Source organism: Eptesicus fuscus, chromosome 5, assembly GCF_027574615.1.
Source record: "Eptesicus fuscus isolate TK198812 chromosome 5, DD_ASM_mEF_20220401, whole genome shotgun sequence".
Classification (NCBI taxonomy): Eukaryota; Metazoa; Chordata; class Mammalia; order Chiroptera; family Vespertilionidae; genus Eptesicus; species Eptesicus fuscus.
In genome coordinates this window covers 56,070,870-56,084,862 of record NC_072477.1, presented here as the reverse complement: position 1 = coordinate 56,084,862, position 13,993 = coordinate 56,070,870, and the positions used below count along the sequence as shown (strand labels likewise).

At 38.0% G+C, this 13,993-nt stretch overlaps 1 protein-coding gene and 1 pseudogene across 1 annotated transcript in view; one reads left to right on the top strand and one right to left on the bottom strand.

The window, feature by feature from the left end:
* ATOSA (atos homolog A) overlaps positions 1 to 13,993 on the bottom strand; it is a 78,103-nt gene that overhangs the window by 25,972 nt on the left and 38,138 nt on the right. The window lies entirely within an intron of this gene.
* Positions 466 to 2,686, top strand: LOC114232020 (60S ribosomal protein L35a-like; annotated as a pseudogene).

Here is a 13,993-nt window from a genome sequence, read left to right as displayed (position 1 = left end):
TGGTATTTCTACTGCTGAGAGAAAACTTCCTGGTCAGATTAGGGAGGAGTGGAGGGCATGTGGAAAGGGGAGTATGAGAGAGTGTTTTTGTTGTCTTTTGGGCTAACAGGACCCTTTCACTCATTATCCTTATGCCTGCAAGAAGCATATAATTCATCTCCAAAGCACTAGCAGGAGCGGCTTACTTATACACTAGGAATCATCACATTTAAAGCAATAAAAACTGAATTATTATATAAAAGCACTTTTGAGTAATACAACATTTGACTAAAATTGGGTTATTTTGGTCATTATCTCCTCAGACAGTGAACTCCAGAACCATGATCTGAGATCCTTTGGATGACTTACTGAACTTAGCCAGAGTAGTGGATATTTATATGAAATATTTGAAACAAAAATTAGAGATGACAGCAGTTATCTATTAGTTAGCTATGTAACTGTTACATAAGCATTGCAAGGAACAGTATGAACTATACAATGGTATTATGAAACACATAAAGTACTACCTACGTGCATGTGACTATGTGATGACAAGCTTTAGAAATTTGTCAGGAAAAATTTATGGGTGTCTGAATTTTAATTAATGAGAATATTAATCACTAGTCATTAGAAAAGTTGCACAGTTTAAATTTGATAATGTCAACCTCTAAAATACCAGGGAGCAGAGTTTACTGTAGTAAAGAATATGAATAGCAACTGGGAAATATCATGTCATGCTAAAGAAAACTCAATAGATATAACTTGATATTTTGCTGATATTAAAGACAAATATAACATAACTTACTCCAGAAATAAGTTATGATTTCAGGACCTCTAAAAACAATTTACCTTTACAAAAACAAAAAGTGTTTCAAATCTAGACAAATGTGGCCAGGCTTACCTACTAGTTACACATTTTACGAGAGATAAATGATTTGCAAACTATAACATTGAAGAAAACAGAAAGAATTTTATCATGTTTCACAGGCTATGAGAGACAGATCATTGGAGATTGGAAAGTAATCAATCACAACCTAGTTCGGAGCCCCTCTTCCTCCAAGACCTCCATGAGGACTGTGCTTACACCACAGTCTGGCTGAGAAACGTGACTGGACTTGCTGCTTTTTAGTGACATGCTCGCCTGGCTCTGGAGTTTACCCATATTCTTAAAGTTTGTCATATTTCCTGTCTAACAAAAAAAGGTGAACAATTTGGCCACTGGAAAAACTCTGAACAATCAGAGCGGATCCACAGACGAATCCACTAACCTGGGAAGTAAATTCTTTATCACAGGGTTTAAGGACAGACTGATAAACAATTGTCAGGGGTGTCACTGAAGAGATTGAAAATGTTTATACCAGTTTTAAAAAATGGAATAAACTTAAATGTCCAATAATATAAGACTGGCTCAATATACTGTGGTATATATCCAAAATAAATCTACTTTTGACAAGTTAAGATACTTACAGTGTAAGTGAAAACACAATGTTTCATAAGAATGTTATGATTATGTGTTTGTGGGATACACAGGCATACATGCATTGAAAGATATACATACTAACAAACTATTATCAGTCCTAGAAAGCCAACACACAAACATAAACTACATTTTATTATTATTATTTTTTAATTGGTTTTAGAGAGAGGAAGGGAGACAGAGAGAGAGAAACATTGATGTGAGGAACATTGACATGTGCCCTGACGGGGAACAGAACCTGAAACCTTTGGGTGTATGGGACAATGTTCCAACCAACTGAGTCACATCCTCAAGGGCCATAAACTAAATTTGAAATAAATTACTATTCTCTGACTAGGATTAGATAAATGATAAGGCCTATTAATTGAAAAGTAACATATAAATAAAAGCATTACCTAGTGTCATACACTTTAGTTAATTAGTTATTGTTTTGTAGAACCCCTACGATGTAGGTCATAGTTTGGTTACCTAACATAGGAATTTGTGACCTTCCTCTTTCCTCTTGGAGCGTGTGGAGGCCTGCTGGGAACAGGGCTTGTACAACAACAACGTGTGTGGAAGGCTGTGGTCCAAGGCCATTTTTGCTGGCTGTAAGTGGGGTCTCCGGAACCAGGAGGAGCACACAGCTCTTCTTAAAACTGACGGCATTTAGAAATAAGCCAGTCAGAAAAAGACAAATACCATATGATCTCACTTATCTGTGGAGACTAATGAACAAAATAAACTGATGAACAAAACAGGAACAGAAGCATGGATAGGATATATGGAACAGACCCACAGCGGTCAGAGGTGAGGGGGCACTAGATGAAGGGATTAACCAAAGAACATATATGCATGACCCATAGACACAGACAAAAGTGTGGTGCTGGCCAGAGGGAAGGGGCAGGGGGCAAGGGATGGGTGGAGGCGGGCAAAGTGGGAGGTGGGGGTTGGGAACATCTATAATAGTGTAAAGAATAAAATAAAATAAAATAAAAACCACTGAAGGTGTTTATGCTTGAGATGAAACTGAATTCTATCTAGGCAAGAGATGTGCTTATGTGCACAAGGCAAAGAACAACACAGTGACTCCTGGTGGCAAACCAAACAAAACCAGAGTAACCTGGGGAAAGGTAACTCGTGCTCATGGAAACAGTGGCATTGTTTGTGTCAAATTCCAAAGCAACCTTCTTGCTAAGGCCATCAGACACAGAATCCGCGTAACAAATGCTGTACCCTTCAAGGATTTAAAATTATTGAAAAGCAAATAAATACAAGTGGATTTGTTCTACTTTAATATATATATATATATGAATTTATGAAGACATACATGGGGAATTTGTGAAGCACACAGGTTCTAAAGAATGGAACTTAGCAGTTTGAAACACTTCTTTTACTCTCTTTGTAAAAATAAACTTTAAAAAAGTTCTCAACAAGATATGTTTATTGATTTGAGAGAGAGAAACATCAATTGGTTGCCTCTTATATGTGCCCCAATTGGGGATCCAAACCACAACCTAGGTATGTGCCCTGTCAGGGAACTGAACCCATGACGACCTTTCGGTATACAGCAGTGGTCGGCAAACTGCGGCTCTTTGGCCCCTTGAGTGTTCTAACGCCACTTCTTCAAAATAAACTCGCCCAGGCCGAAAACCGACTTCTGTGCATGGGCCATGAAGTTTCAATTGCACTGTACGTGTGCGCCCGCACGTGGTATTTTGTGGAAGAACCACACTCAAGGGGCCAAAGAGCCGCATGTGGCTCGCAAGCCGCGGTTTGCCGACCACTGGTATACAGGACGACGCTCCAACCTAGTCACACTGGCCTAGGCTTAAGAATAACTTAACAAAAAAATTTAGGTAAAAGCTAGAATCTCATATTGATGAGAAACATGTATGGATGGATCTGAGGATAGGTGTTAAGAATTAGCAGAAGAGGTTATGCACAAAGCATAGGACTTTCAGTTGACTTAACCAGTATGTAGTAGGTATTAAGACTTCATTTATTCAACAAATATTCATCATACGCCTACTGTGTGCCAGGCACTTTCCTAGATACTGAGAATTGGAGCTGACATTCTAGTGGGAGCAGAGAAAAACAAAAACAAATTAATAAGAAAAACATCAGTTGGTGCTAAGTGCTGTGCCATCATTGTCAAAAGGGTGATGTGAGAGTGATGTATGAACGCTGTATATTGAGTATTCAAGGGAGGCTTTTCTGAGCAGATAATATTTAAGCTGAGATCTTAACAAGAAGCTAGCCTTTGAAAAATAGGGGAGAGAATATTCGGAGCAGAGGGTGTAAGGTGAGAATGAATGGGTAGTGTCTCTGGAACTCAAAGGAGGTTGAGTGAGGCTGAAATGGCAGTGGGAGAGAGGGGAAGTGATAGGACGTGAAGTTTAGAATGGTGGCCAGGAACTAGATTAGATAGGGTGTTGAAGCTACAAGATTTTATCCCAAATGCCACGGGAAGCCACTGAAGGGTTTTAACTAGAGAAACGGTATGATCTGGCTTACATTTAAAAAGCATCACCCTGGTTGCTATCTATAATAATACAAGTGTAATATGCTAATTAGACCGGACAGCCAAATGACCTTCTGGGCGAACCTGGGGCTGCAAGGGCCAAGCCCCTTGCATGCATTTCGTGCATCGGGCCTCTAGTGTTGATAATAAAACAGAAAAAAGATTCAAAGTAGGTAGGTTTACTAGATAGGAGGTCACTGTAGTTGTGCAGGGTTGGGGTATAGTTTGGGGAACCACTGGCATTTGGAAAGTATTTAGAGTCAAGAGTTACCCAGAGGACTATGTAGGAAACTCCTAATAGAGCCCTGGGGCCCTCCAACAAGAACCCATCGGGTAGACGATGAACCACTACAAGCAGCTGTCAAATATGGTATCTTGAAAGACACAAGAAAAAAAAAGTTTCAAGGAGGGTGTGGTTAATGGAATCAAACACTGGTGAGGTTTAATAAAAGATAAACAAAGAAGAGGCCACTGGATTTGACAACAAGAAAGTCATTGGTGACCTTGACAACAGTGATCTCAGTAGATGGTGACGATGGAAGCTTGGACAGATGTCAATTATTGTCAATTATTGTGAATTGTCAATTATTCTGAAGGGTATAGATGATAAATACAAAAGCCTACTTTTCCTAGTATTCTTTGAACACAATGGCCATTCATGTATCACAATAGCCCTTTCTATAAAAGCAAGAATAGGTATTAAATATGCAATATCACCACTCTTACAAATTTGTTGCCAAACCCTAAAACAGAAAAAAGAAGTTCCCTTCTAAGTCTATGGAATAGGATCAGGAGAGTCTCCCTCCCTATGGCCATGAAATCCATTCACTAAATCTTACTAATGTGTTATTTTAAAGATGTCTCGGACTTAAATACTTCCTTTTCAACCTCAAGACAATTACCCAGCTAGGCTCTTATTACTTCACACCTGAATTACTACAACAGTCTCCTAGCTACTGAATCCAATGTAAACACTTAAGCCTGACATGAGGGCCAGGGCCACCACACAGAGCACTGCCTGATTCGATGCGAATGGCGGGCTGGAACGATACAGAGGAGACCCTGCTTAAGACTCCACCTTCGAAGTCTCAGTGGTCTCCCCCTTTGCTTCCTCATCTCATCTTCTACTGCTCCCTACATGCTCCCTCTGTTCCAGTCCAACTGTTCCCTACATGACCCTCTACTCTTTTCCCACCTGGTACCATTGCTTACTCTCTGTTAGCTATTAAACATGCCTTCCTCCTCTCCTTTCCACCAATTATGAGCTTTCTGAAGAGCTTTCCTGACTCCCTATTTTTTTTTCACAAAAGACTTCTTTCCAAACCCATTTCCACACTGATCTTTCACTTACTTTGCACTCCTCCCTGGAACTCACGTAAGCAATCTAGGCTATCAAGGGTTACTTCATGGTGCTGGCGCACAACCTTAAGGTCATGAATTTCACCACCATGTGGGTAAGTTTCACTCTGTCCATGGACAGATTGTACTGCTAACTTCAGCCAACCTTCTCCCAAACTTGGGGCACTGATCACAAATGACCGTGAAAAAGGAAAGGGCAGGTCAGTGCAAATCAACCATCATTTCAGGAAAAACTCAGCATGCTTACAAGCTCCCACCCACTTCTTTATAATAATATTCTTAATATTTCATGGATGCATATGAGTTAAATTCTACATACATTGAAATATTTTTGGCTTCTAATCTTATGTTTCAATCTCAAAGTTATGTGTTGTGTGTTTCTGTTTTGACTGAGAAAAGGATCTTAGAAATCATGTAGCCTAATCTACCTTAATTCTAGAAGAAGAAAATAAGGTACAAAGACATCGATTTTCTTGTTCAAAGCTGTATATTGCAAGCTAGAATCCCGGTTTCTTCACTTCTTGACTTATATACTATGAGAGGTCCTTAAGCAGAGAGTAAAATCCAATGTTGACTTTAGTGACGAGTGCAAAAAATAGTGGCTATAGCTGTGAACAAAAGAGCAACTTTAAATGTGCACTATTATTTTATGAATATTTGTTGCACTTAATTATTTATTTTCACACCAGAATAGTATCTTCCAATACAAAAATATTCTTTATTTTTTTTGTTGAGCAACAACAAAATAAACTGAATTTTTAAAAATCCTTAGCAGTCTATTATGAAAAAAGCAAAGTGATTGGCACACAGCAACTTTCTGGACATGCATGTGGTTTGTTTGAATTCAATCAAATATTTCTGCTGTACATTGACATTATACAATAACTGCTGAAGTGGAAATTATGATTAAAGCATTGCAATGTTCTGAGGTGCCATCTGAAAATCTAAGTCATAGGCATACTTTTTTATAATAATCTAGCTCTTTGAAAACTGGCTCTAAATTTTAATTGTCACATGATCCAAACATTCAATTTAAACAAAGATAATGACCATCATTTTGAGCTGTGAAGTGTTTCATCAGGTGCTTCTTCAGTTTAACTCTCATGATGTCGTAGCACAGAGTAACAGTTAAGAGCATGAACTGTGAGCTCATGCAACCAGTTCTGCTACTTGCCAGTTGTTCAGCTTTGTACAAGTTACAAAACCTCTCTTTGCCTCCGTTTTTTAATCTATTAAATGGGGGATAATACTGGTATCAACCTTCAGAGGGTGGTTACAAGATTGAGTTATTATTTATAAAATTTTTAGGATATTGCCTGGCACCTAGTGAGCAACATATAAGTGTTTGTTAAATTTAAAATAAGAATAAATGCAATGATGTGGTGTCTTTCTCTTACTTTCAGATGAGGAAACAAAATTTGTAAAATCATTTGCCACATACATTATAAGTAATTGGAAAACCTTCTCTAAGGAAAAGTTCTTAATTCTCAATTACAGAAGCTCATATTTTTCATTTCACACAAGAGTTACCCTACCAACTCAGGGCATAGATTCTAGAAAGCTACTTAGACAGACATATTTTCAAGGATTCCTGGTAGTAAAAGAATTTAAATAGCTATTCTTTTCTTTCTGTCTGTCTTGCCGGCTTAAAGCTCTCTCAGTTTAGATATTATGGAAAAGGCCTAGATCACATATGGTTCCAGAAACAGCAAGAGGAGATCCCACTTAGAAACATTATCCTCAGAATGCCTGGAAAAACTGTACAATTACATATGCTTATAAATAAAGCATTTTCAAAGTTCTGTTTTGTGCATAAAAGCACTTAAAGTTAATGAAAACCAAGCTTGGTCCCTTTATCATCAAAGAAAATTAAGCCGCTTTTGTGAGCAAAAAGGCAGGAGTAAGATTAAAAAAAAAAAAGAAGGCTGAGACTTGGTTTTTGTAGGAATTCAGGAATTACAGAACTAAAAGGAACCTGCAAGAGCATGCATTTTTAGTAACTTATAGTGAGGAAATTGGACTTCAGAAAGGTAAAAAGATTGTTCAGACACACACAGCAATAGTAATAACATGAGGCCTTAAACCAGATCTCCTGTGTATGTAAAATGTTAGAAATTTGAGGACTTATTTCCAAATCTCATCTAGTCTGCCTACCTAAATTCTTTCACCCTACTAGTACAATTCCAATTCTGACTCAGGGAGGAATCATGGATGGAAAATCAGCCTTAGGTATTTGTTGACTTAGTATCCAGGTCATTCTTGCTGCTCACTCTGTATCAGTTAGCCAGCCTCTGAACATCAATTCTGGTTCTAGTATAAAACATCTTGGTGTCTAATTCCCAATCCTTGTGGATCCTAACTGGACATCCAGTCTACATGGCTACTAGTCTGTATTCTTGCCAGAATGCTTTCTCTCTCTGCTCATATAACCAGTCTGGACCTTATTTTTTGCCACTGAGACACAGGCGCTTACCTACCTCAGGTATGTTTCTTCATATCTATTATATGTAGTGTGGATTCTGATATGCCATGGGCACCCAAATTAAACCTGACACGTTGAAGGTTGCAAAAGAAGAGTTGTGAATGAGTTAGAAAACACCAAAGAGGGAAGAAGGAGTTAAAGGCATTAAAAGGAGTTAAAGAATACACTGCTACAAACTGCATATTTTCCAATGGAGAAGTTGAAAAATCTTCCAACTCCTTTTTAGTCCCTGATTTCAGTGAAACTTCAAGTCAAGTGGGAAGCAGGTGCAAAGAGAAATTCTCTCATAAGCTTCATGTGTTCCCACTCCAATTATCACACAACTGTAATTTAGGCCGTTTGTCTCTAATTAGAGTATAAACTCTAGGTGTGCAGGGGCCTATTCATCGTTCTATTTACCAATGCCCAGGACAGTGCCTGGCACATAGGAGAGCCAATGAATACATAAACAAAATGAATGTATGCTTACGTGTAGTTATACAGCTAATTAAAAGGCTTTAGCACTTGTATGTCTACTTGAGATCTATATGTCAGTATGACCAACTGTGAAGAATGCAGATGGTATAGGACAAGTAAACTCAGGTTATTAGCCCTATAACCAATGGCAGACTGCAGGTGGTCAAACATCAGACAATGTACAGGAAGTTCTTTTAAATTCTATTTTACTATGTTTTTTAAAAAAATAATTTAACTTATTCACACTGATATTTTAATAAATATGTTAACCGCCCCCCCCCCACAGACCCCACTAAAATGATATTATGTATGTTCCTGGACCTCAGTCATCAGTGTCTCAAGAGAATTTATTTTTTAAATTCCAAATTGAAAGCTAGTTCTGCCTAAAATGCTGAAAGCAGGTAATTTTGAGGAACAGGTCTTGTAAATTTCATAACATTAAAATCTCACAGAAACTAAAGAAGTCTTAGCTAATCCCCTAGGCACGAATTCTCTATCATTAATAATTAGCACAACTAGTATAACCAAAAGAAATGAATAAAAGGAAGACAGGCTTAGTGATTGGACATGTGGGAAGTGGGAATTTTAATGCTCTGAAATGTTTGTTAAATTTTTCTAATGCTGCTGCTCATTTTGTAGGCATTCCATCAGGCCCAGACTAGTGTTTTGCGAATTTTGTAAGTAGGTTTATAATTGTGAGTACACAAAACAGTGAATTCTTGTATTATTATTTATTGTATTATTTTCCATACAAACAGCTGTAAACCTACTTTTGCTCTACCCTGTATATACAAAAATTTAAGAGAACCTAAGAGAATTCTAGAAGCCTAGAAGGCACTCCTTTGACATGAGCTATGACAGTCCTTGTGTACTCAGAATCAAGCCACACTGAGTTCCTATGTTCTTTAAGTTACTTACAGCCAAGTAATAGTATAAGTACTCACCCTCTCCCACCTTCACAAATACTGCCTAATATAAAACAATTTTCTACCAATTAGAATTTGTTTACCATCACTATTTATTACTGTAATAAAAATACAGTGCTATATAATTTTCAAAATACTATTGTAGATTACAGCAAAACTTTTCAAAAGGCATATATTTTATGTGATTTAAATGGCTTGGGTGATTATATTATAAATAGATTAAAAGCTTACATAATTAAGAAATATGGCATTTATTATTAGTATTTACATATCTTCCATTAAAATTATTTTAACTAAAACTGCTATAAAACTGAAAAAGGAACAAAGACCAGATAGGACAAATAGAAAGGAAATGGTAAGATACCATCCATAGCAATAATAACCTTCAATGTGAATTGTCTAATTAAAAGCAGAGATTATCAGAATAGATTAAAAAGCAAGACACAATTACATACCACCTAAGCAAAACCCACTTTAAATATAGACACAAATTGGTTGAAAGATAAAGACTGGAAAGATATACCATGCTAGCATTAATCAAAAAAAGCTGGAGCCCGGCCAGTGTGACTCAGTGGTTCAGCGTCGACCCATGATCCAGGGTCATGGCTCAATTCTCCGTCAGGGAACATGCTTGGGTTGTGGGCTCAATCCCTAGTAGGGGGTGTACAGGAGGCAGCCAATCGATGATGCTCTCTCATCACTGATGTTTATATCTGTCTCTCCCTCTCCCTTCCTCTCTCTGATATCAATACAGTTATTTTTAAAAAATATTTTAAATAAAAGAAATAAAGCTGAAGTAGTTGTATTAATATCAGATGAAACAGACTCTGGACAGAGCAAATGATATTGCGAGTGATAATGATGGCCATTTCATAATGGTAATGAGGCCAATCCATCCAAAGAGCGTAACAGCCCTAAACTTTTTTGCACCTAATAAAATAGCTTCAAAATGTATAAAGAAAAAACTGATAGAACTATAAGGAGAAACAGATGACCCACAATTTTATTTGGAGATTTCAACACACTCCCCTTTTCAATAATCAACAGAACAAGTAACAGAATTTTAGTGAGAATATATAAACGAAAAGTTCCATCAACCTGACTGACCTAACTAGCATTTACAGAACACTTTACTCAACAAAAGCAGAGTCCACATCTGTAATAGGTACACACAATACATTTAACAAGACAGACCATATTCTGGGCCATAAAACACGTCTCAATACGTTGAAAAGGATTTAATCATCCAAAGTGTGTTCTCCAACCACAATGGAATTAAATTATAAGTCAGGAAGAGAAGGATATCTGGAAAATCTCTAAATATTTGGAAACTAAATGACTGATTTTAATAGTCACTGGACCATCCATTTACTCTGAAGTGAGGTTACCAAGTGCTACAGACCGAACAGCGTTCCCCTAAAATTCATGTTGAAACCCTACACGCAAAGCAGCTGTATTTGGAGATACGGCTTTTAGGAGGTAATTAGGACTAAGTAAAGTCATTACAATCCTATGGAACTGGTGGCCTTACAGGAAGCAGAAGAGAACCCTCTCCCTCTCTCTCCAGGCACACGCACTCAGGAAACGCCATATGAGCCACAGCAAGAAGGCCTCTGCCTGCAGGCCGGCAAGAGAACCCTTACCAGAAACCACATCAGCTGTCCTCCCGATCACGCACTTCCCAGCCTCCATCACTGTGAGAAAATGAATTTCTGTTGATTAAGCCTCCCAGTCTGGTATTTTGTTATGGCACCCCAAGCTGACTAATACAACAAAGCTAAAAGTCAGGAATGTGGCTCCATATTTCCTGTCCATTCCTGAAACCGAGAGGAAGCAGTCTTGTACTTAGCTCCAGATTTCTGGAAAAGGCATGCTGCAGCCTGTGCCTAGAGCCTAGATGTTCTCAATTAATAAAAGAGAGAGTGAAAATACCAGGCATTTATGGGTTTCTAGAAGCCTTGCACTTGGGAGATTATGGGGTTAATAAAGTAATACTTCATTTCTTATTTGACTATCAATCATGTGTATACATAATTCCAGTTGGAGCTCAGAGGGAGAAATGGGGAGTAGTTGATTAGTACCAGGAATCCCTAGCAATTATAATGACTATCCAACCATATTGGAAAATTGTTGTGAGGATCAGAAGTGAGATATGTCAATTGAATCATTAAATTAGTCTTACTCAAAAGGAAAAAAAACACACCTTTTGTAATTTGTCATAGCTACTTAATAAAGTCAAGGTAGAGGTAAGGGGAGAAAATGAGAGAGAAAATGAGTGGGGAATAAAGAGAAAAGAAAAGCAAAAACAATGATAAATACATGTAGAATTCACTAAGCCCAATATTATAACCTACTCCCCCTTACTACGCATGCACCTCCAACCCCAAATTTGCTCCTCCTCTTGAGTTCTCTATATAGGGTGGAGCAAAAGTAGGTTTACAGTTGTCTGTAATAATGCAATAATTAATAAATAGTAATACAAGAATCAACTCTGTTTCGTATACTCATAATTGTAAACCTACTTTTGCCCCAACCTGTATAGTCTAATATTATCCATGCTCAACTGCCTAAGCCAAAAACTTGGCAATTGAGTCCTATAAATTGTACCTCTTAAGTAGAGTTAGCCACTTTTTTCCTTGTTCCATAATCCGTGCCAATACAACTAAAGCTGTCTCTTACGTGGATAATTAAAATAGCTCTGTGATTGGTCTCCATGCATCTAGTCTCTTATCCTTTCCATACATTCTCATATCCCTTGTTAGAACTATATTTAAAATACTAGAGGCCTGGTGCATGAAAATTCGTGCACTCAGGGGGGTCTCTCAGCCCAGCCTGCACGCTCTCACAATCTGGGACCCCTCGGGTAGGGTCCAGTCCCATCGCAGCATGGCTCTGGTTCCCTGGGCCTGTGGGCCGAGGGGGGGGAGGGGGAACAGAGGGACCAAGAGGCCAGTCTGATGGCAGCATGGCTTCGTTCCCACAGCTCCCTCCCGCTGCCGTGCTGCGGGCCGTCGGGACCCAGGACTGACTTCCGCCATGCCGGCTGGGACCCTAGCCTGGTGTTCGGTTGTCCGTCAGGACATTTAGGTTGTGATGGACACTGGCTCTTTATATATTTGGATAATGTGATTATGTTGTCTTAAATCTCCTTAATGGTTCCCACTGTTTACAATTTAAGTACCCAACCTTTACTTTTTAAGAACCAGTTTAAAAATCATTTAATAGAGGCATAAACAAAACATCCTTTCCTCCCTCAGGCAGATATTTCTTATTATCCTATTGGTATTAAAGCTAAAAATCCAGTGAGTGAGTTCCTTGAAGACAGAGGCTAGCTCATTAATTCTAGTATCTCATACATTAGAATTTCCTATATAAATAATCACGTCACTGCAAATAATTTTACTTCTTTCTTTCCAGTCTTAATGCTTATTTTTTTCTTTTACTTACTGCAATGGCTTGGTATACAATGTGGCATAAAGTAGGTAGACTAAATACCTTCTTTCTGATCTTAGCAAGAAAGTGTTCAATATTTTACCACTAATTATAAAAGTAACCAAAAGTCTTTCCCCACCCTGCGCACTGCTCCCACCTCAATCAGCCTGAGAAGCTAATCTATCTGGGGGAAGGTCAATTTGGGGGGGGGGGGGAAGGAGATATATGTACTACTATATGTAATACTTTAAACAATAAAAAAAAAAGAAGCTAATCTATCATTTGAAGGAGCAATGATGGGGAGGGTAGAGACCATGTTCCACAAAAGTGGAAAACTGCCAATTCTAAAAAAAAAAGGGGGGCAATGGACCAGAGGCTATGAGAATGATAGCTTGCCAAAAAGAAAATGAGATGATGCAATAGCAATGAGAAAGAATACCCACTGGTTCCTTCAGTGGCTCAACCACTTGAAGAAGGCAGACAATGCCATCCTTGTAAGCATTTGTTTGTTCAAGTGCATTCATTCATTAACCTCTGCACAAATGTGGGAGATCAATTATTCAGAATGGAAAGTTGCAGTTTAATTGTAAATGGTTATTGTAAAGATATAAGGTTGGTGAAAACAAAAACAATACTTTTTGCTCCCTAATGCTTTTCCTCCAAGACAGTTTCATATTGTTCTATTTCCCCTTTCAAATGGTACTCTGCCAAAGGCAGTATCCTTTGATAAAGATAAAGATCAAGCATGGGGAATTAATGCTTAGGCAATGCTTTTAATTAATGTTTTATTGGATGACTCTGTGGTCATTATCAATTTCAGTCAGCCAAGTATAGAATATTTCCTAGAACCAGATTAAACTGGTTTTAGTTCAGCCACTTCACAAACACAACTATAGTCAATTGAGTATAGTTATTACGATCAAGCAAGTATTTATTGTTGTATTATTCTAAAATCAGCTGTTTAGAAAATAAATGTGCCTATCTGCTTTAATAATAAACTAGCCTCACGACTTTGGGAAAGGTCAGTTAAACTGTGACCCTCACTCAGCAAACTCACCTGTAAAATGAAGGTGTGTGAAACTAGATGGTCCTTCAATTTAAATATCTCATTCTATGTGTGCCAATTTTGGGAGTTATAAAATAATACAATCCCATTTATTGTTAGTACCACTTTTGCCATAAGCATAGACTGACGGGGGTATATCTAGCCTACTACAAACTAAAAATAATCAGGGGGGTGCTGATCACAGTACGAAACTTATCGCAACCACAGCTATTTTTGTTTTTGTGGCTCAAAATGTTACAATCATCTATGCCTCCTTCCTTTCTCTTGTCCCCAATAAGCCATCAATGGTTAAAGTCTGACTGCTTCTTTTAAC